General features: G+C 37.6%; 1 long non-coding RNA gene across 1 annotated transcript in view; it reads right to left on the bottom strand.

The window, feature by feature from the left end:
* LOC117878160 overlaps positions 1-17,951 on the bottom strand; it is a 39,290-nt gene that overhangs the window by 9,499 nt on the left and 11,840 nt on the right. Inside the window, exon 5 of the long non-coding RNA XR_004645906.1 lies at positions 727-792. This is a non-coding gene — a long non-coding RNA (uncharacterized LOC117878160). The remainder of the gene's footprint in view (positions 1-726; positions 793-17,951) is intronic.

Raw genomic sequence — 17,951 nt, 5'->3', positions numbered from 1 at the left:
TTAGTGCTGTGTGAAATATTCACTGCTAAAGGGAAAAGATTCAAATGTTCCTCCTTTTTAATTTCATGGAGCTTCCAACATTAGAGTTAGTCAAAGATTTCTTTTGTCCACTGAAATGCACAGAAGAAGAATATATTTCTTATACACACTGAGAATTTTCTTTTGACCTTAGATTCCTTTTAGAAAACTACTTCTTCCCTCTCCCAGATACGAACTGATTTTGACTTTCAGGAAGGAAGACAGATTGCTGAAGTAACTGGACAGAACACAGATGTTATTTTTCAAAATCAGAAAACCCTCTGGGGAACCCTGGGATGAATTTTGCATTAATTTCAGGGTTTTTTTTAAAGAAAACTAAGAAAAGAAACATGATATTAGCATTAAAGGCCTGATCCAAAGCCTGTTGAAGTCAATGAGATCAAGCCCTAATCACTTTGAAAAGGAAATAAAAGAAGAACAGAAGAAAATGAAAGAAAACAAAAAAAACAAAGTTTAACAGTTGGTTGTAAAGATATTTGGGACCAAAAAACTAGCTCATTGGTGGAGAGGGGTTTGTCTCTATAAAACAAGGACAGTCAAATAATCCATTAGCGTGAAAGAAGGAGGATAGGGGTAACAGAGAGAGTGAGGATGAAAGACAGAATGAAGGATTCTAGAATAGACTTGGGGAAAAACAGGCAAATTTCAATGCATATTGTAATAGCTTCTGGCCATCTACTTGCTCACCTGCATATGACTCCCCTCTGTGCATACATATTTCCATGCTTCCACTTTGATGCAGTATCTGGTCCTCTGTTTGATAAGGAAATACATTAGAGATCCAATTAAAAAGGGAGGCATATTCCTCTGTCATTCCTATACCATTGAGTCAGCAAAGAAAATGAATGAATGACAAAAGTGTCAGCAGTAAACCATATTTTATTTAATATTTCTCCTTGATGGTAATTTAAATATGCACCTTTTAAAATAAAAACGAAACCTGCAGAGTTCTAATTTATCATGCAGTAAGTTCCAAACTTAATAGATAAATAAAAGTTGTGTACCTGAGTTATATATAAATTTAAATTAAATATTATATATATATGTATTAGTGCTCCAAAGTGACCTAAATGCTTTTGAAAATCTCACCTAATATTTTATTGTTGTTGTTAACAACAAATGTGAGGTTGAAAGTGTGTTTCACTGGAGTACAGCCAACTCTGATAACACTGCTCTACAGCCAAAATGCTTCTGAAATAAATGTAGTCAAACTTTACTAATTCTGGGTCACTGACAACGAAAATGATGGTTAAAATTGTTGATTGGCTCTAGTTTTTAAGATATGCTATTGGGTCAGTATATACGACCCTTGACCTGGGAATGGCAGAGGAGAAGTGAGTTATAAAGGGAAGGGATCTCAATTTAAACCAGAAATGACTAAAATACATCTTTGACTGGATCTATGAATAAATCTATGACTGGGTTTGGACAGTACTTGCTTTTTAGGCAAAACAATGAATGATGCAATCTGAAGCTGATATTGCATCATACATGATCTGAATTGCATCATGTTATTCCTAGAAGTCATGGATGATGCAATCATATCGAAGCTTACATCACTCTGCTGAACAAATTGCCCTATATCAGCTCTAGAAATCATACAGTGTCATGCTCTCTTATTTGTCAGTGTTTGATTTTGCAAAGGGACACATTTCTGTTTAGCCAAAGTGAGCAGAGATGCCTCGTACTTGTGTGAACAGTGCAGATAACTTCTGCTATGTTTGTGGTGAAGTGACTTTTGCATCACAAAAGCGCAGTATAACCACTATGGTTAAGAAAGCCTATCACCTTTATTTTGGCTGCAAAATTGGAGATCGGGACAAGAAGTGGGCCCCACACATATGCTGCAACACTTGTGCAACAAATTTTCGCCAGTGGTTGAACAGGAAAAGGAAATCTATGCCTTTTGCAGTGCCAATGATTTGGAGAGAGCCAACAGATCATACCAGCAATTGTTACTTCTGCATGGTGCCTCCAGTTGGGAAAGGTGTGTCAAAGAAGAAAAAGTGGACTGTGCATTATCTAAACATTCCATCAGCTACATGCCCAGTACCCCACGGAGAAGGATTGCTGGTTCCTGATGCTCCAGAATCATTCTCACTTGAGTCAGACGAGGAAGAGAAAGAGGATGAAACTTCTGGTCCTGAACCATCAATGTCACAGGACCCACCTTTTCTCCCATCCTCCTCCTGTGAACCACACCTCATAACACAGGTGAACTGAATGATCTTGTCAGGGATTTGGAACTACCCAAGAGTAAGGCAGAGCTGTTGGGCTCCAGACTACAGCAGTGGAATCTCCTGGCAGGTGATGTTAGGGTTTCCATGTTCCGTGACCGTCAAAAGGATCTTGTCCCATTCTTCTTCATGGAAGATGACCTTGTAGCCTGCAACAACATCGATGGTGTGATGGCAGCCCTCAACATCATTCACGATCCAGATGAGTGGAGTCTGTTCATTGATTCATCCAAGACGAGTCTTAAAGCTGTTTTACTGCATAATGGCAATGTTTTGCCATCAATTCCAGTTGGTCATGCAGTCCATATGAAGGAAACCTAGGACAACATGAAACAACTTTTGTGGTACATAAACTATGACCAACATCAGTGGCAGCTTTGTGGCGATTTGAAGGTTATTGCTCTCTTGCGTGGTCTGCAGACTGGATACACAAAGTACTGCTGTTTTCTGTGCGAATGGGATAGTCGTGCAAGAGATTCCAACTACATCAAGAAAGATTGGCCACTCCAACAGTCATTGGAGCCTGGGAGGAAAAGTGTTCAGCATCCACCACTTGTTGAATCAAGGAAGATTTTGTTATCACCCTTACACATCAAGCTGGGTCTGATGAAGAACTTAGTCAAGGCCATTGACAAAATACAAGCAGCTTTCAAGTACCTCTGTGGAAAATTTCCAAGGTTAAATGAAGCTAAGATAAAGGAAGGTGTCTTTGTTCGTCCTCAGATTCGTGAACTTCTTCGAGATGATGCATTTGACCATGCACTGTGTGGCAAGGAAAAAATCTGCATGGAAAGCCTTCCAGTTACTGGCAATAAATTTTCTCGGAAACAACAAGGCAGACAACTACAGGTTGTTGGTGGAAAACCTCCTCAAGGCATACAAAAGCCTTGGTTGCAACATGTCACTAAAGATACATTTATTGCACTCTCATCTAGATTTTTTTCCACCAAACTGCGGAGCAGTTAGCGATGAGCACGGCGAGCGATTTCACCAGGACATTGCAACAATGGAGAAACGCTATCAGGACAAATGGAACCCATCAATGCTTGCAGACTATTGCTGGACAGTGACAAGAGATGCTCCATTTAATGAATACAAGAGACAAGCCAAGAAGCGCCGAGTAGACACTGAATAGGACTAAACTATGTATATAATAGTTTTTTGCCTTTTGTTTCATAATAAATTTTATTTATATAACCCTTTTGCTGATTTTTAAAGTGTTACATAAACAGGACAGGTGAAATATTATCATGTAAAGCAACTATAAACACATGAAAAGACCGAGGTTTACAATTTATGATTAAAACTCTATCTACACAATATACATAGAATAAAATGTAAAAACTTAAATATTTTAGCAACAGTAGCCAATCAGTTGTTTTAATTGTCATATTTGAATTCAGCACATCAAAATACGTAATAAATAGCACATTTTATCTCTGAAGCAGACGACTTCTCAAAAATTGTAGACCAGTGTAATAGATATTACACTTTCTTTGAAAAAAATCTACTCCTGTTAAAAAAATGCCAAATGTTAGCATGTCTGACAATGAAGAGCTACAGGATACAGCCAGTTCCCTGCTGCCATATAAACCTTCATCACCTTCCATCACATGCCTGACTTATGCCCCTAAAAAGTGTAAAAATGTACACAAAAGTCACAATAACAACTTACTAGGAGATTGATTGCTTGAAATGTAAGCTGAGAATGGGAAATGGCTTTTTATTATCCCACAGGGCTAGATATTAACCTTAAAATCAAGCCTGAGGAGGGGACAATACTTCCCCAAGAGCAGGGCAGGAATCAGACTGACTCTGCCTGTAAGGCTACACTTCAGTTAAACACCTGTGGATGGCCCATATCAGCTGATTCAGGCTCGAGCTGGGGGGCTGTAAAATTGTAGTGACTGTACATGTTTGGGCTGGAGCCCAGGCTCTATGACCCCATGAGAAGGGAGGGTACCAGAGCCCAGGCTCCAGCCTGAGCCCGAATGTTTACACTGCAATGTTACTGCCGCACAGCCCAGGCTCCGCAAGCCTGAGTTAGCAGGTGTTTAACTGAAGTATAGACATACCCTGAGTATCACAATCAGCTTCCTGCTTCCCTATTGTTCCCTTTTGCTAGTTCAGTTTACTTTACCCTCTGCTCTGGTGAACGTGTTGGGTGGGAGGCAGAGCCAAGGCCCCTGCCTTCCCCCTTCCTCCTTAAGGCTCTGGTGTTGTGGACAGCCTGTTCCGAGGAGTAGAGGGATCCCTATATTCCCTTACCCATTGTATGGGCACAAAGCCAGGCTCACAACTGAGCAGGAACTAATTTATTATTTTGACATTTGGGTATGTGACCCTGTCTTCCATATGCAGTAGCCATTACTACAAGATGACACAAATGTGTATCAAATATTTTTTTTTGTGGGGGGGGGGAAGATATTATACTGGATTACCTGAGAATACCTGTAATTGATCACTAACAGCCAGACTGTGGCTGAGGCTGTGTACCTATTCAGGGAGATAATGTCCTCTCATGGCCTCCACTGACCTTAGGTTTGGGTCTGTAGTGATAAGCTGGTAGTGCATGCCCACTATTGCCCTCCCTTTCCCAAAACAGTGGATAAGAGGGGTGGGGATGATAATGTTGGCTAGCAGCAAATTATTATGCTTCTGTGGTAAGTGGCGTGGCACACAATATGATGTCCCATACCCAGGGCTTATGGTAAAAACACAATTTAGCCCTAAATCATACTAGATACACAAAGGAGGGCAGAGTTAACATTATTGTTGCAATCCTAACTTCTGAGTGCAACCGTAACATTCTTTTAATGTTATATTATGTATGAAATTTCCTGTTATCGTCTTAAAGAAAATTAAACTACAAATTCCATCAGGTACAACTGTTTGTAATCAATGGAGCAGAAACCCTGTTTCTTTCCCTATTTACTTTTGCTCTTTGAATAAAAAGAGACAGGACTTGAAGTCCTGTCTCCTGCCCACTGCATATTTACTTATGGTATGAACTACTTCTCTACATATGTTCAGCCTTTCCTACACATCTTCACATTTTGTATAGAAATTGTAAACACGCCCTATAAACACTCTCTATAAACTTCCCTAACATGTCCATGCATGTGCATTGTCTGTGGAACATTGACAAACAGATACTTGATCTTAGTTAAAAAGACAATGTGCATATATAAAATATATGTTTGGAACCTTTTTTTTTTTTAACTTTCACAGATCACAATTAGTTCTTATGAAACCCCAGAAAAGCACATTACCACCTAGAGACTACATACCTGCAATGCTTCAGGATTCATAGAGACAAATGCTGAGACACTATTTTGTTCAAAATATGTATATTTGGGAGAAATGCATTTTCTCTCTCTCTCTCTCTTCATTTTTTAAAACGACTGAACTAATTTTGCTCAAACTTTTATTTAAAAAAAAATCTCCTGGACTGAAAACAAATGTGCTCAGTTTCAACATTGAACAGTAAACAATTGAGAAAGCTTCAGAGTTGGCAGTACTTTCTTTCTTTCTGTTAGAACAGAAACACCCATGAAAACTTAACTCCTTAACTATAGGTGCCACAATGTGCCATGAAATTATTTTACTCTTTTACTGGCTCTATTTTTTCTCTATTTTTTTTTTTAATATTTAGCTTTTTTCTTACTGAGTCAATAGCCTCATATCTAATGGGAACTTTATATTTTTTCTAGCCACAGTGCTAGTTACTAATCAAGATGATATTTGACTAACAATAGGATTTTGATTAGTGGTTAGTAAGAGTTACTCTACCAAAGTTCTGTTTTCACTTTCCAAAATACTGTTTTTCATGTACTTTTATGTTTGCTTGTATGCATGTAAGTAGCATACTGTACTTTGCAATCAAGAGAACAAAAGTAAATCAAAGAAATGCCCACCTTACTCAGTGTGGCTTTTTCAATTTTTATGTTACACATATCTCCCACTATGGTTCTGATTGATAGATTTTGAACCTAAGATTGACAGCATGTAGGATGTAATCAGTAGGAAGAAGAGTGGAGTGTTCAGCTTACAGAAGAGTAGCCTGCCTGCACAATAGCACTAGGAGTTGTCACAGTTGCCTGCCTGTTAGTGCACTTGAAGGAGAAAATGATAAACAATGGCTGTGAAACAGACCCAAAAAAGTGATGTAAGTGCTGCCTTTTTTAAATTATGATTTGCAATGTGGGTTCCTGCCTTCAGGAGCTTGATTTCTTAGCTTTAATGTTGCATTAAATGCTAGTTTCTTACATGAGATGGGTGGGCAGATAGGGATGGAGAGACAACATTGTTATGGCTTCTGAGCAGGCAAGAAGTTTACGCCCCAAGAATGGATTTTTTCCTTGCTGGGAGAGAAACAAGTTAGGGTTAAATTGTTCTTGCTCAATTCCTAAGCAAGGGACAACATATACTTAAGCTGCTCTCAGAATACACCAACAGCTTGCCTACACACACAGTGGCACTGAAAGACATACATATGTAAACCAATTGTATTTAAATTGAAATAGAACACTCTGATTCCCAGGTAAGGAGTGTCCATGCGCAGACTTGCACCAAAATAATTAAAGATGTGCATTGCAACCAGTTTAGTTATTTCAATTCCTCTGTATATAGACAAGCCCCAGAAAACAGATTGTGATTCAAGCCATATTTTGCTCCCCAGTACTCTCCCTTGCTCCATGTGAGGAAGTATTCTGTACCAGCTCTGTACCTAAAGCCGATTATTTCTCCTGTTGCACCTGTTCAGCTGGAGAGAAAGCAAAAACTCCATCCATTCCCTGCTCCTGCCTGTCTACCCTCCACCCTGTGCCGGAGTGGGAGTGACAGTCCCACAGAAGCTCTTCTCTTTCCATTCTACTCATTGCAATACAAGTACAAGAAATAAAGGTGCAACCCCTGACTTCCTGGAGTGGGTGCACAGCCAGGATTACAATCTGTCCCTGAATGAAGTGCCACATTGTTATATAATGTAATTTATTTATAGACATATGTACAGGCTTGAACAGGGATATCATAGAATAAAACCAGAAGGCATCTACCCTAATCCACAAATGAGGCATGCCACTTTCAGAACTCCAGCAACCATGTGTGTTAAGACCTGTACTATATACAGTATCTGCAAGACCCCAGTGCCAAAGCCACACCTCCTATTCACATGGGTTTGCTACTTTCAAACACAAAAGGAAGTGCACCTGAATTTAGATTATTAGTTATCATTTTTATTATTATATTTTATTTTTATCTTTACAGCTCCCCAAAATGTCCCTAGGCACTTTACAGAATAAATAGGCTAGATCCCTGTCCCAAAGAATTTACAATCTGATTTTAGATATGATATGGTAAGTCTAAATTAAATAAATAAATAAATAAATAAATAAAACAATAAATACGGGTGTGATATCAGGCTGCCAAAATAAGATTAAGGTTAGGCATGTGCATGGATACAGGAATTCAGGGGTAAACCTCTGCACTTAAAACAAGGCTCCAGTGTCTGCTTTGATAGCATATCTAGTTTGAAGGCACAATTTATTGTCTATGGATAAGTGAATTTATTACGGAGAGGTCATTCAGTCCAGTCCCTTGCACCCATGGCACAACTAAGTATTATCTAGAGTAGACCATCCTTGACAGGTGTGTTTGTTTAACCTAGTCTTACAAATCTGCAATGATGGAGATTCCACAACCTCCTTAGGCAATTTATTCCAGTGCTTAACTACCCTAGCAGTCAAAAAGTTTTCCCTAATGTCCAACCTAAACCTCTCTTGCTGCTCATTTAAGCCTATTGCTTCTTGTCCAATTGTCAGAGGTTCACAAGAACAATTTTTCTCCGTCCTCATAACAACCTTTTATGTACTTGAAAACTGTTATCATGTCCCCTCTCAGTCTTCTCTTCTCTAGACTAAACAAACCCAATGTTTTCAATCTTCCCTCAAAGTCATGTTTTCTAGATCTTTAATTATTTGTGTTGCTCTTCTCTGGACTTTCTCCAATTTGTCTACATCTTTCCTGAAATGTAGCACTCAGAAATGGACCCAATACTCCGGCTGAGGCCTAATCAGTGTGGAGTAGATTGGAAGAATTACTTCTTGTTTCTTGCTTACAGCACTCCTGCTAATACATCCCAGAATGATGTTTGCTTTTTTTTTTTTTGCAACAGTATTACACTGTTGACTCATATTTAGCTTGTGATCCACTATGACCCCCAGATCCCTTTCCACAGTACTCCTTCCTAAGCAGTCATTTCCCATTTTGTACGTGTGCAACTAATTGTTCCTTCCTAAGTGGAATACTTTGTATTTGTCCTTAATTAATTTCATCCTATAATGAGGATAAGGCTCTTCCTCATCTTATGGAGCATACTCCAGTGCATTGCCATTACTATTGAAAGGCCTAACTTTCATCAGGCTTCTGGGTTGATACCTGGGTTGTATTAGAGACAATGTACTGCATGATCTTAGTTGACATGGTGGTTCTCTGGAGGAGAGGTGGACCTTGAAATAGTAGTTCCCCTCTTAATGGGTTATTAGGCATTTAATGAGCTGAAGCAGATTCTTAGCAGTTGTTAAAATTCTTCCCTCAAAATGAGAGGAGTGCAGGAGAATTGATAAGGTTGGAAAATCTCATGGAGTTCATGCTCGTCCTTCTTCTCTCTTTCAGCACATAGGGTCAAATCAGAGGTTGATGGAGTCACATTTTGTATTCATCACACTGTCTTCTTAAGGATGTTATGATTATATTTTGTCCATCTGCAGTGTGGAGATGCTTATCTCTGATATGAAATTCTATGTTAGTCAGTAGTATGAATCTGATATGATAGCAATATTGATATCACTTTTAAAAAGTATAGTTGATTTTAAACATTGACAGTTGAGCCATTCCATTATTATTATTATTATTATTATTAATATTTTATAAGTGGCCATGGCAGGTTACTTCACATTATGAACTAAGGGCACATTTCTGCTTTCTGATTTGCAAGATGGATTTCAACTCTGTTATTGACCACTGACAGAAGATCCATGTATGAAGTTTGTGTGGGAACTCCTTGTTAAAATATTTGCAGTGCATCATTACTGCCAATTCCCTCATGTAGTCTCAACAAGTTTGTCTACTGTCAATAAATCTTGAGCAATCTGGAGCACTTAGAAAAATCCCAGAAGGCACTGTGTTCTTCTGATTCTAGAAAACCTTTGATTGCATGAAATTTAAAGTCTACCAGACCTGCTAAATTGTTTTGCCCCATATGCACTAAGAACTGACCTCAGTGAATTGTTGCTTAACTCTTGTTGGAACCAGTTTAGCTGCCAGTGTACACAGGACAATTCAACAAATTTATTGAAAATGTGAATTCTACCGCAAATCCAATCACCCTTGCTATAATGGTGTCAAAAAACATTTTCTGCTGTCTTCTCTAGCAGCTAAACCCTGATTCAGGAGGACCAGTTGCTGACAGTTGTTGTCAGTAACAGGACAATTTCCAAGCAAAGATAGGGTTTCAGATGGATTTTGTGGGATATTAGAGAAGATAAGTACTGATGTGATGATTTATTTTTTCCACATTACTTTGCCCATTCAATTTGAAACAGCTGAGTTCCAAATGTCTGATAAATGTTGGCTGTAATGAAAATATGTACTGACTTGTAAAGTTGAACCATAGTGTGACTGTTGGAGGCTACTATATTATCAATGTTACTCAGCACTACAGGCAAAATTGGTAAATTCTCAGCTACAAGCGAAATAGGTTCTGTGTTTCAACAAACTCCTTATCTGGTATAGCAGCTCACATCTCTAAAACTTCCTTCCTTGTCAGGAAGTTCTTTCCAATGGTTTTAAAAGCACTGACTTTGTTCAATGGGGTGTTATCAGTTCGCTTCCAATCCTGTCACAGAGGGTGCCTGGAGAATAGACTAATTTCCTACTTATCTGACTACTATTTTTTGCAAAGACTCTGAACTGTAATCTATTTTGTGGCTAATCCTTTAGTTTAATTCTCTATTTATGGGCATAGCCAATGAGGGAGACATAGCAAAATAACAATCTAACCCCCTCCCACCATAGAGGAACAGAGAAAGAGACATGCCCAGAGCATGCAGATTTCATCTACATTCTCTTTGATACTTAGATTCTTCTGACACTGTTATTAGGAGTTTGTCAGCATTTTCATCAGAAACTTTGATTTTCAAGACTTTTTTATTGCATAGGCTGGTGACAAAGCTTTTGACTTCAATGGGAAGTTGATCCCTATTCCCTGCTCCAGTCTGGCAGATTTAAAAAATCTCTTGCCTCTGCCTTTGTGCCACCTATCTTCACTGTTATGAAATGCCATGAGTCAAAATACAGCTCATGTCTGTCAATGCGAATTCAGTGTGAAAATGCGCTAGCAGCCCCATCAGCTGCTGCAATGTGCAATGTGGGATAGATGGGTTAGACAAGACTTCTGAGCTACAGCTCAGAGGAGAACACCTTTTGGGTTTTGAAACACTGCTTCAACATCTGCTTGCCTTGGCTTTATTCATACTTTCCAGCCTTGGTAAAGCACTTGGAGATCTTTGAAATAAATGCACTTCCTAAGGGTTAGATTGAGACTTGGGTGACATGCCTGGGCAGGAGAGAAAGGGTGAGTAGGAACCAAACTACCAACACCACACATTGATAAAACAGTGAGCAGGAGTAAGTAAATGCTACACACCATCTGACTCTCTCACCAAAGCCAATGGGTGGGGAGGAGTAGAGATGGATAGGGCCTTTGTTACATCCCCGTTCACTGTCCAGCATGGCTGAGCCAGTGCAAGACTGGGATGGAGGGTTGCAATCTGCTGTTGGCATAGGCCAGTAGGAAATTTCTATCTCCTTTTAAGCAAAGGGCAAACAGAGTATTGACTGAGGCTTCCTAGAGCCACAATTCCTTCCCTGGGATGTCCCTGGTGGGGAGGAGATACTCACCTTCCTTTTCTAGGGGTGTATCCAAGAGAGACAATGTACAGTAGAACCTCAAAGTTATGAACAACAGAGTTATGAACTGAAGGGTTAACTACGGACCTCATTTGGAACCAGAAGTATGCAATCAGGCAGCAGAGACCAAAAAAAAAAAAAGAAGAAGAAGAAGAAGAAGAAGAAGAAGAAGAAGAAGAAGAAGAACAAATATAGTACAGTATTGTGTTAAACATAAACTACTAAGCAAATAAAGGGAAAGTTTAAAAAAAAAGATCTGACAAGGTAAGGAAACTGTTTCTGTGCTTGTTTCATTTGAATTAAGATGGTTAAAAGCAGCATTTTTCTTCTGCACAGTAAAGTTGCAAAGCTGTATTAAGTCAATGTTCAGTTGTAAACTTTTGAAAGAATAACCATAATGTTTTGTTAAGAGTTACGAACATCTCAGAGTTCGGAACAAACTCCATCCTTGAGGTGTTCGTAATTCTGAAGTTCTACTGTAGCCCTAAATGAGCAGTTATTTATGTTTTTGAAATGACACTGTTTCTCTAGAGGAGGAATTACTAAAATGTATATAGAATGAATAGAAATGCTTCAGAGTATTTTTTGAATCAATAAAAAGTATTTTTTAATTATTAAAAACATTTACCTGCAAAGCTGAATTGCCAGATGCAAGCAAAATTGAACATGAACAAAAGGGGTAATTTACCAGACTTGTTTCGCTGTCTGAATGAAAAGATGCAAAAAGTAAACAGTGTGTGTGCATAGGTAACACAGGTAAAGATTATCTTTAAATGTGATTTTTATCTTTAGTGCTCCTTTTCATTTGCATCTTTATAATGTGCTTCCACTTTGCAGTAATACATAAAACAGCTGTTTAAAGGTGTAATTTATTTCATATATCTTAATTCTAGGGATGTTTTGTCTCTACAATTTGTATGTATATTTTATAGTCCAAACTGTCAAATCTGGGTCTCTAAAGTTAGGCTACTACATTTATATGTAGGCACCTAAACAAAAATGGCCTGATTTTCAGAAGGTCTGAGCACTGTAGAGTTAAGAGGAGAGGCAATTGTAAAGACATTTTTAAATTGTAATAATCCATTAGAAAACATGTAGTTGGACACTGATCAACTCATGCAAGCAACAAGATGGATTTAGCAATTCTTTAAAATTTCATATTTATAGCATAATCCTTCAGTGCAAACAACTTAAAATCTTTGCCAAATCATTCTTTTAGCAGCTGAATAGACTATGAGAAAGGTGTCTCATTAATGCAGAATGTATGATTCTCAACATTTATTGTTCACTATGACAAAAGTACCAAAGTAAAAGAAGATCCCCAAGTAATACATGGTAGTCTGTGATACAAAAATAGGCAAAGTGGTGAAATAGGTATGTGCCAGATGGCTATATTTGTCAAGTACCGATGAGAGTATGTCATAATTTCATTCTTCATTTCACTCTTTATTACATGACAGAGAGGCACCAAAACAGAATGCATGGGAACTTGGTACCTTACTGAAGAAATCTGAAGGTTCATATGATATTAACAAGCAAGGCTGCTCCAATAATACTATGAATATAGTATAAAAAGATAAACAAAGAAGCCCTTCTCGAATATTTAATATTTCAAATCAAGTTCTTCAAAGACAAGAGCCAATGATCCTTCTGTTATACTCAGAAAATACTTTCTTCTGTATAAGAAAAAGAGAGAGAGAATTCATAATGGCATGTTCACCAATTCCTACTACAAGACTTGCTTTTTTCCCAGTAGCACTAGTTAATTTCTACAAAGCTAATATATCAAATGCTGTTTCTTACAAGGTAGTTATGATTCAGACCACAGAAGATGAATAGCCATGTCAATCAGCTGCTATTTTCTGTTATTTTTGATGGAGATAAACTTTCTGATGAGACTTTTGGAAGAGGTGATGATGACTGGACAAAACAAGAAACAAGCTAGAGGTTTTGGAAAAAGTATGGGAAAAGACAACGTCAAAAATGTATGTTGGAAATTACCAGATGTGTAATCACAAAGCCAACACTGAGGTTCTTACTGTATCAGAGGACATACAAATCAGAGGCTTTGAAAACAATACCCACCTCTTTGAAGAACAAGCTTCAGTAGAAGAGGGTCTCCTGGTGTTATATTTGATTTTCTCTGTAGGTACAGAGAAACATTTCAAAATGGAAAAGTCAGACTATTCTGAACCTGAAGGGCTGAACAAATATTTGAGAAGTGATAGATTTTGCCACTCAGATTGTCTTCAATAAAACACAAGGTATACAACAGGGTTGGACTAGGGGGGAGAGGCTGTGTGTGAGAGAAAGTTCAGGGGTGGCAGTGGAGATTTTGTGATCCACATGAAGTGGTAGAAATTTGAAGTTTGGCAGGGACATAGTTCCTGGGTCACAGATGTGCTTTTTGATGGTCCTGTGAAAAATGGCTCTGAACAAGTTATAAAAGATTCAGAACTGACAATTGTGCATATACATGGCTTTTTTTTCACATAACACACTAATGATTTGCTAGTGTTCCAGTGGCAATGCAAATGCTACCTATGTAAGAGGAGTAAAAATTCCCTTTTAAGCTGTCACCATTCTATTGCAGTTGCACTGCACTTCTAAGCAAGTGGAATGGAATTTAATTTTTAATTTGTAGGTGCATGTGAAATATGATCTGATGTGTGTGGAATGAAGGGGCTGCAAAGGAACTCTGCTTCCTTTCATATAATATACAAAGGTTCTTATGGAATGAGACAAAATAGTAGAGGGAATGAAGCTATAGCACTCCTGCTTTATTCATTTCAGAAGTTGAACTGTGTGTAATAAACGAAGCACATGTTCACAGGAGCCTTCTCATTTTATCTAGAGTTTATGTACTGCACAGTGTACAAAGCATAAGGTCACAAACTTAGCAGTAAGGATAAATATATTGAACAGCTGTCTCATTCACTGAGCACTGTCTCTCAAAGTTAAGAATGTGCATTGAATTAGCAGGCATCCTGTGGAAGAAATGGTATGTAATCATTTAATTAAAGACTGTATCAAAAGGCAAACACACAAGGTGCTGAATTAAAATCGTGGGGCATTTCTTGACCTATGAGTGCTTCACTTGGAAACCTTGTTATTTTCATGTTGTGGGATTTTTGAATTGTTTTTTTTTTTACATTAGACTTTCTGCCAATAGAAATGAAAATCCTGATACCTATCTGAACTGGGGACTCTTATTTTTATAACAAGTAGAGTATACAATATTTCATAAGGATAAGGTGGCATTACAGAAAACAACATTATTTATGTCTAAGGTTCAAGAATTAGTTTTCCTTTCATTTTACCAAAATCCCTCACATAAAAAGGAGATAACTTGAAACTCATTAGATGTTTAGAGAGCTGCCAACATTTACCTCAAAGGAACCAAAAATCAGCAGCAATATTCATCTCTCTTCATCCATGCTGTAGGGAAAGAAAGCCTATACGATCTAGAGAGCAAAGCAGATCAGGAGACACATATAAATCAAGAGAAGCTGCTCCACCTCATGGGAATAAAACCTACTCTACTAGGGTAACAGCATCTTTATGCTGTGCTTGACATGAAGGGCATGTGAGTTGGATATAGAAAAATATCAGGCAACATGTCTGACAACCACTATAAGCTTGCCATATTGCCTTCCTTGGGTAGAAATATTCTCTGAACTCTCTTAGAAGGCTGAAAGCTAGCTCCCCTCCACACACACACATAAACATTGTGTTTTAATAGTATTTAAATAAATAGTTTTATTTCCTCCATGGAATTACTGTAATTCTCACTGCTAGTATTATCCCTCTAGTGATGATTTGCAGACATGTTTTGGAAAGAGAAAATGTATCTGTGCTTGTTAATTTATTTTCTTGGAGAAAGCATTGTCCACTAATTTACCCCACCTGGAGAATTAGTTTGGGGTCATTGGATGTTTCATATAAAAAATTCCCAATTATATTCAGGTTAGACCTTCTGATTCAGTTTACCAATACATACTAACCTACAGTAGTAATGAATTACATCTCAGAGAAAAGTGAAAGTTCTGGGGAAAGTTATCAATTTCTAAAAACACAAATGCAGGTAAATTGAGAATTGGACATTTCAAAACCTTGACATAAAAATGGTTTGTTTCCAGGTGCTATTTAAGTGTATAAAATAGTGACAGTGTGTTTGCATTAAGATGTACTCATGAAGCACAGCTAATAGTGATGTAGGTTTTGAAAGGTTTTGTACTAACTCTGTATGCCAAAACATTTTCACTTGTTTCAATTATTCTGTGTTGTTCAACTGTCATTACGATTTTCGAGTATGGTTTGTCTATAGTGTGTGTCTTTTCAGATAAATGACTTTTCTTGATTTTGTCTGAAATACATGGCGTAATATTAATGGATGCTATATATGTATCTAAGTAGTAGAAAAAAGTATGATATATGGTATTTAAGAAATGGTATGTGATTGATTATGTAATTAAAGAATGTGTCCAAATGCATCCACATGAGGGTCAGAGTTAAGGCTCTGCATAAATTTTGGTGTTTGTGGCATTTTAGTGTATTTAGCCTTGCAGCTTTAACATTGCATGAACGTAGATCTTTTGCATTTCATATTCTAGGGTTTTCTTAATGAAAAAAGAGGGATGAGAGTGGGAAGGGACATAAACCTCCAAAGAAGTCCTCATGGCTTTGAATTTCTATTGGTTTGTACTCAGGATGCTGCATAACGGTGTGGGGAAGGGAATTTTTATACGACACCAGTGCAAGCCTCTGCTCTTCAGAAGTGCCTCAGGGCTTTGTGACAATGGCTGGGCACAATTTTTCAACCAAAATCTTTTCAGCCAAAAATGCAGATTTGGGTTGACCAAAATATTGTGTGAATTTGGGTTGAATTTGCTGAATTATTTTGGTCAGAAACCAAACCAAAACAAAAAATTCTGAAAAAAAATTAAAACATTTCATTTGAACAATTTTTAAATGAAATATTTTGACTTTTTATTCAAAATTATTTTTCTCTTTGAACTTCATTTCAATTTTATTTTTTTAAAGGTTAAAAATATTCAAACAAAACAAAACATTTTGTTTCAGGTTGAACTAAATGTTTTATGTGACCAAAATAATAATTACTTTTTCGGTTTACTGAATCATTTCCATTCCAGGTCAGCCCCAAACTATTTTTGTTAATGTTTTGGTTCAGCCACTGAACCAAAAAAATCAGTTATTCACATAGCTCTATTTGTGATGTCTTCACACAGCCAATGCAGCTTCAGTTTTTGAGGTCTGATCTGAAAAATCCACACATAAAACTACAGTGATATCAGTGTTTCCATCTTGTTGAAGCTATGAGCCAACTCTGCCTTGATTTAAATCACTGGCTCAGGGAAAGTAAACATTTCCACTATGTTTAGATTAGTAAACCACTCCCTCCAGGAAAGCCTGAAAGCTCCATTCCTGCTGTGGGTACCTTCTTTTTCAGTTTCCTTTGAAATCAGCTTCTCTCTCTATAGAAAATATGCAGCCAAATATTCCTCCCCCCTAAATAAGAATGGTAAAGTGCAAATAATTATTAAGATCAGTTAGTGGAAGAAGTGGGAATAGAATTTAGAGACTCTAGACTTCAAGCCTAATTCACATTCCCTGAGGCTAAGGGAGAATTATGGATAACAAGGTTTCTTCTTCCAGGCACTCACTATAATAATTACACAAGAAGGTTCCTTTCAGGAATATTTATGATAATACTATTTCTTTGTTTGGCAATGCCAAGATAGAAGCATCTTTTTTTTAAAATGGAAGAAATAAGAAACTAGTTTCTATTTTATGCATCTTAAGGTCTAGATCCATATAAAAAATTCATTACATTTACTGTACCATCTGGTTGATTTGAAGGGGGAAGGGGAATTACTGAAACTAAGAAATCCAGTGAGACAACCTGTCTCAAAAACTAGCACAACTACTTTCTGAATTACTTGTGTTGTCACTCTAATGATGAAATTTGAAAGAAGTTCTATTGTGATCAGAAATCTGATTTTTTTTATCTCAATCAGTGGGAAGTGTAAGAGGTTTGCTATATTCTGTATTCAATACAATCTTTCCCAACAAAAATTGTTACGACTTTAGTGCATCAGGAATAAAAAGAAAAAGAAAGTGACAGAGGAAACTCTCGCCAAAGCAGCAGCTGCTTCTGATCATTCATACTTAGCACACAAAGCTATTCATCTTCAAGAGGTTTTGGCACAACCTAGAAAACATTATAAAGCATTAGATACTGAAGCAGTTTAATGACTGTGTCATATTTTAGATTTTCTTCCTTCTTTTTCATTATCAGAGATATTTGTACTAATATGTAAACTATGTGGCCTGAAGCTATAAAGGGTAAGCAGTTCACCATCTGTTGGTGAACAGGGGAAGGAATGGATCAAAACTCTAGAGAGGGAAAGGATCTTTCTGCCACCAACTACTGGTGAACAGTAATAAGAATGGTCAAGAGCTTGCTAAGCTGATTACCTAGAATGCCAGATAAACAGAAGCTCTATGGGAAAGGAACTCTCTACCACCACCTACTGGAGAACAGCAGGAAATATGACTACAGAGAGTGTTCGTGTGCATAAGTTTTCCACTCAGAAAGCCTCCAAGAACATAAGAACATAAGAAAGGCCGTACCGGGTCAGACCAAAGGTCCATCTAGCCCAGTATCCTGTCTACCGACAGTGA

The sequence above is a fragment of the Trachemys scripta genome, chromosome 5 (assembly GCF_013100865.1).
Source record: "Trachemys scripta elegans isolate TJP31775 chromosome 5, CAS_Tse_1.0, whole genome shotgun sequence".
Taxonomy (NCBI): Eukaryota; Metazoa; Chordata; order Testudines; family Emydidae; genus Trachemys; species Trachemys scripta.
The sequence above is the reverse complement of the archived record's forward strand: the minus strand, read 5'-3'. Positions and strand labels throughout refer to the sequence as shown.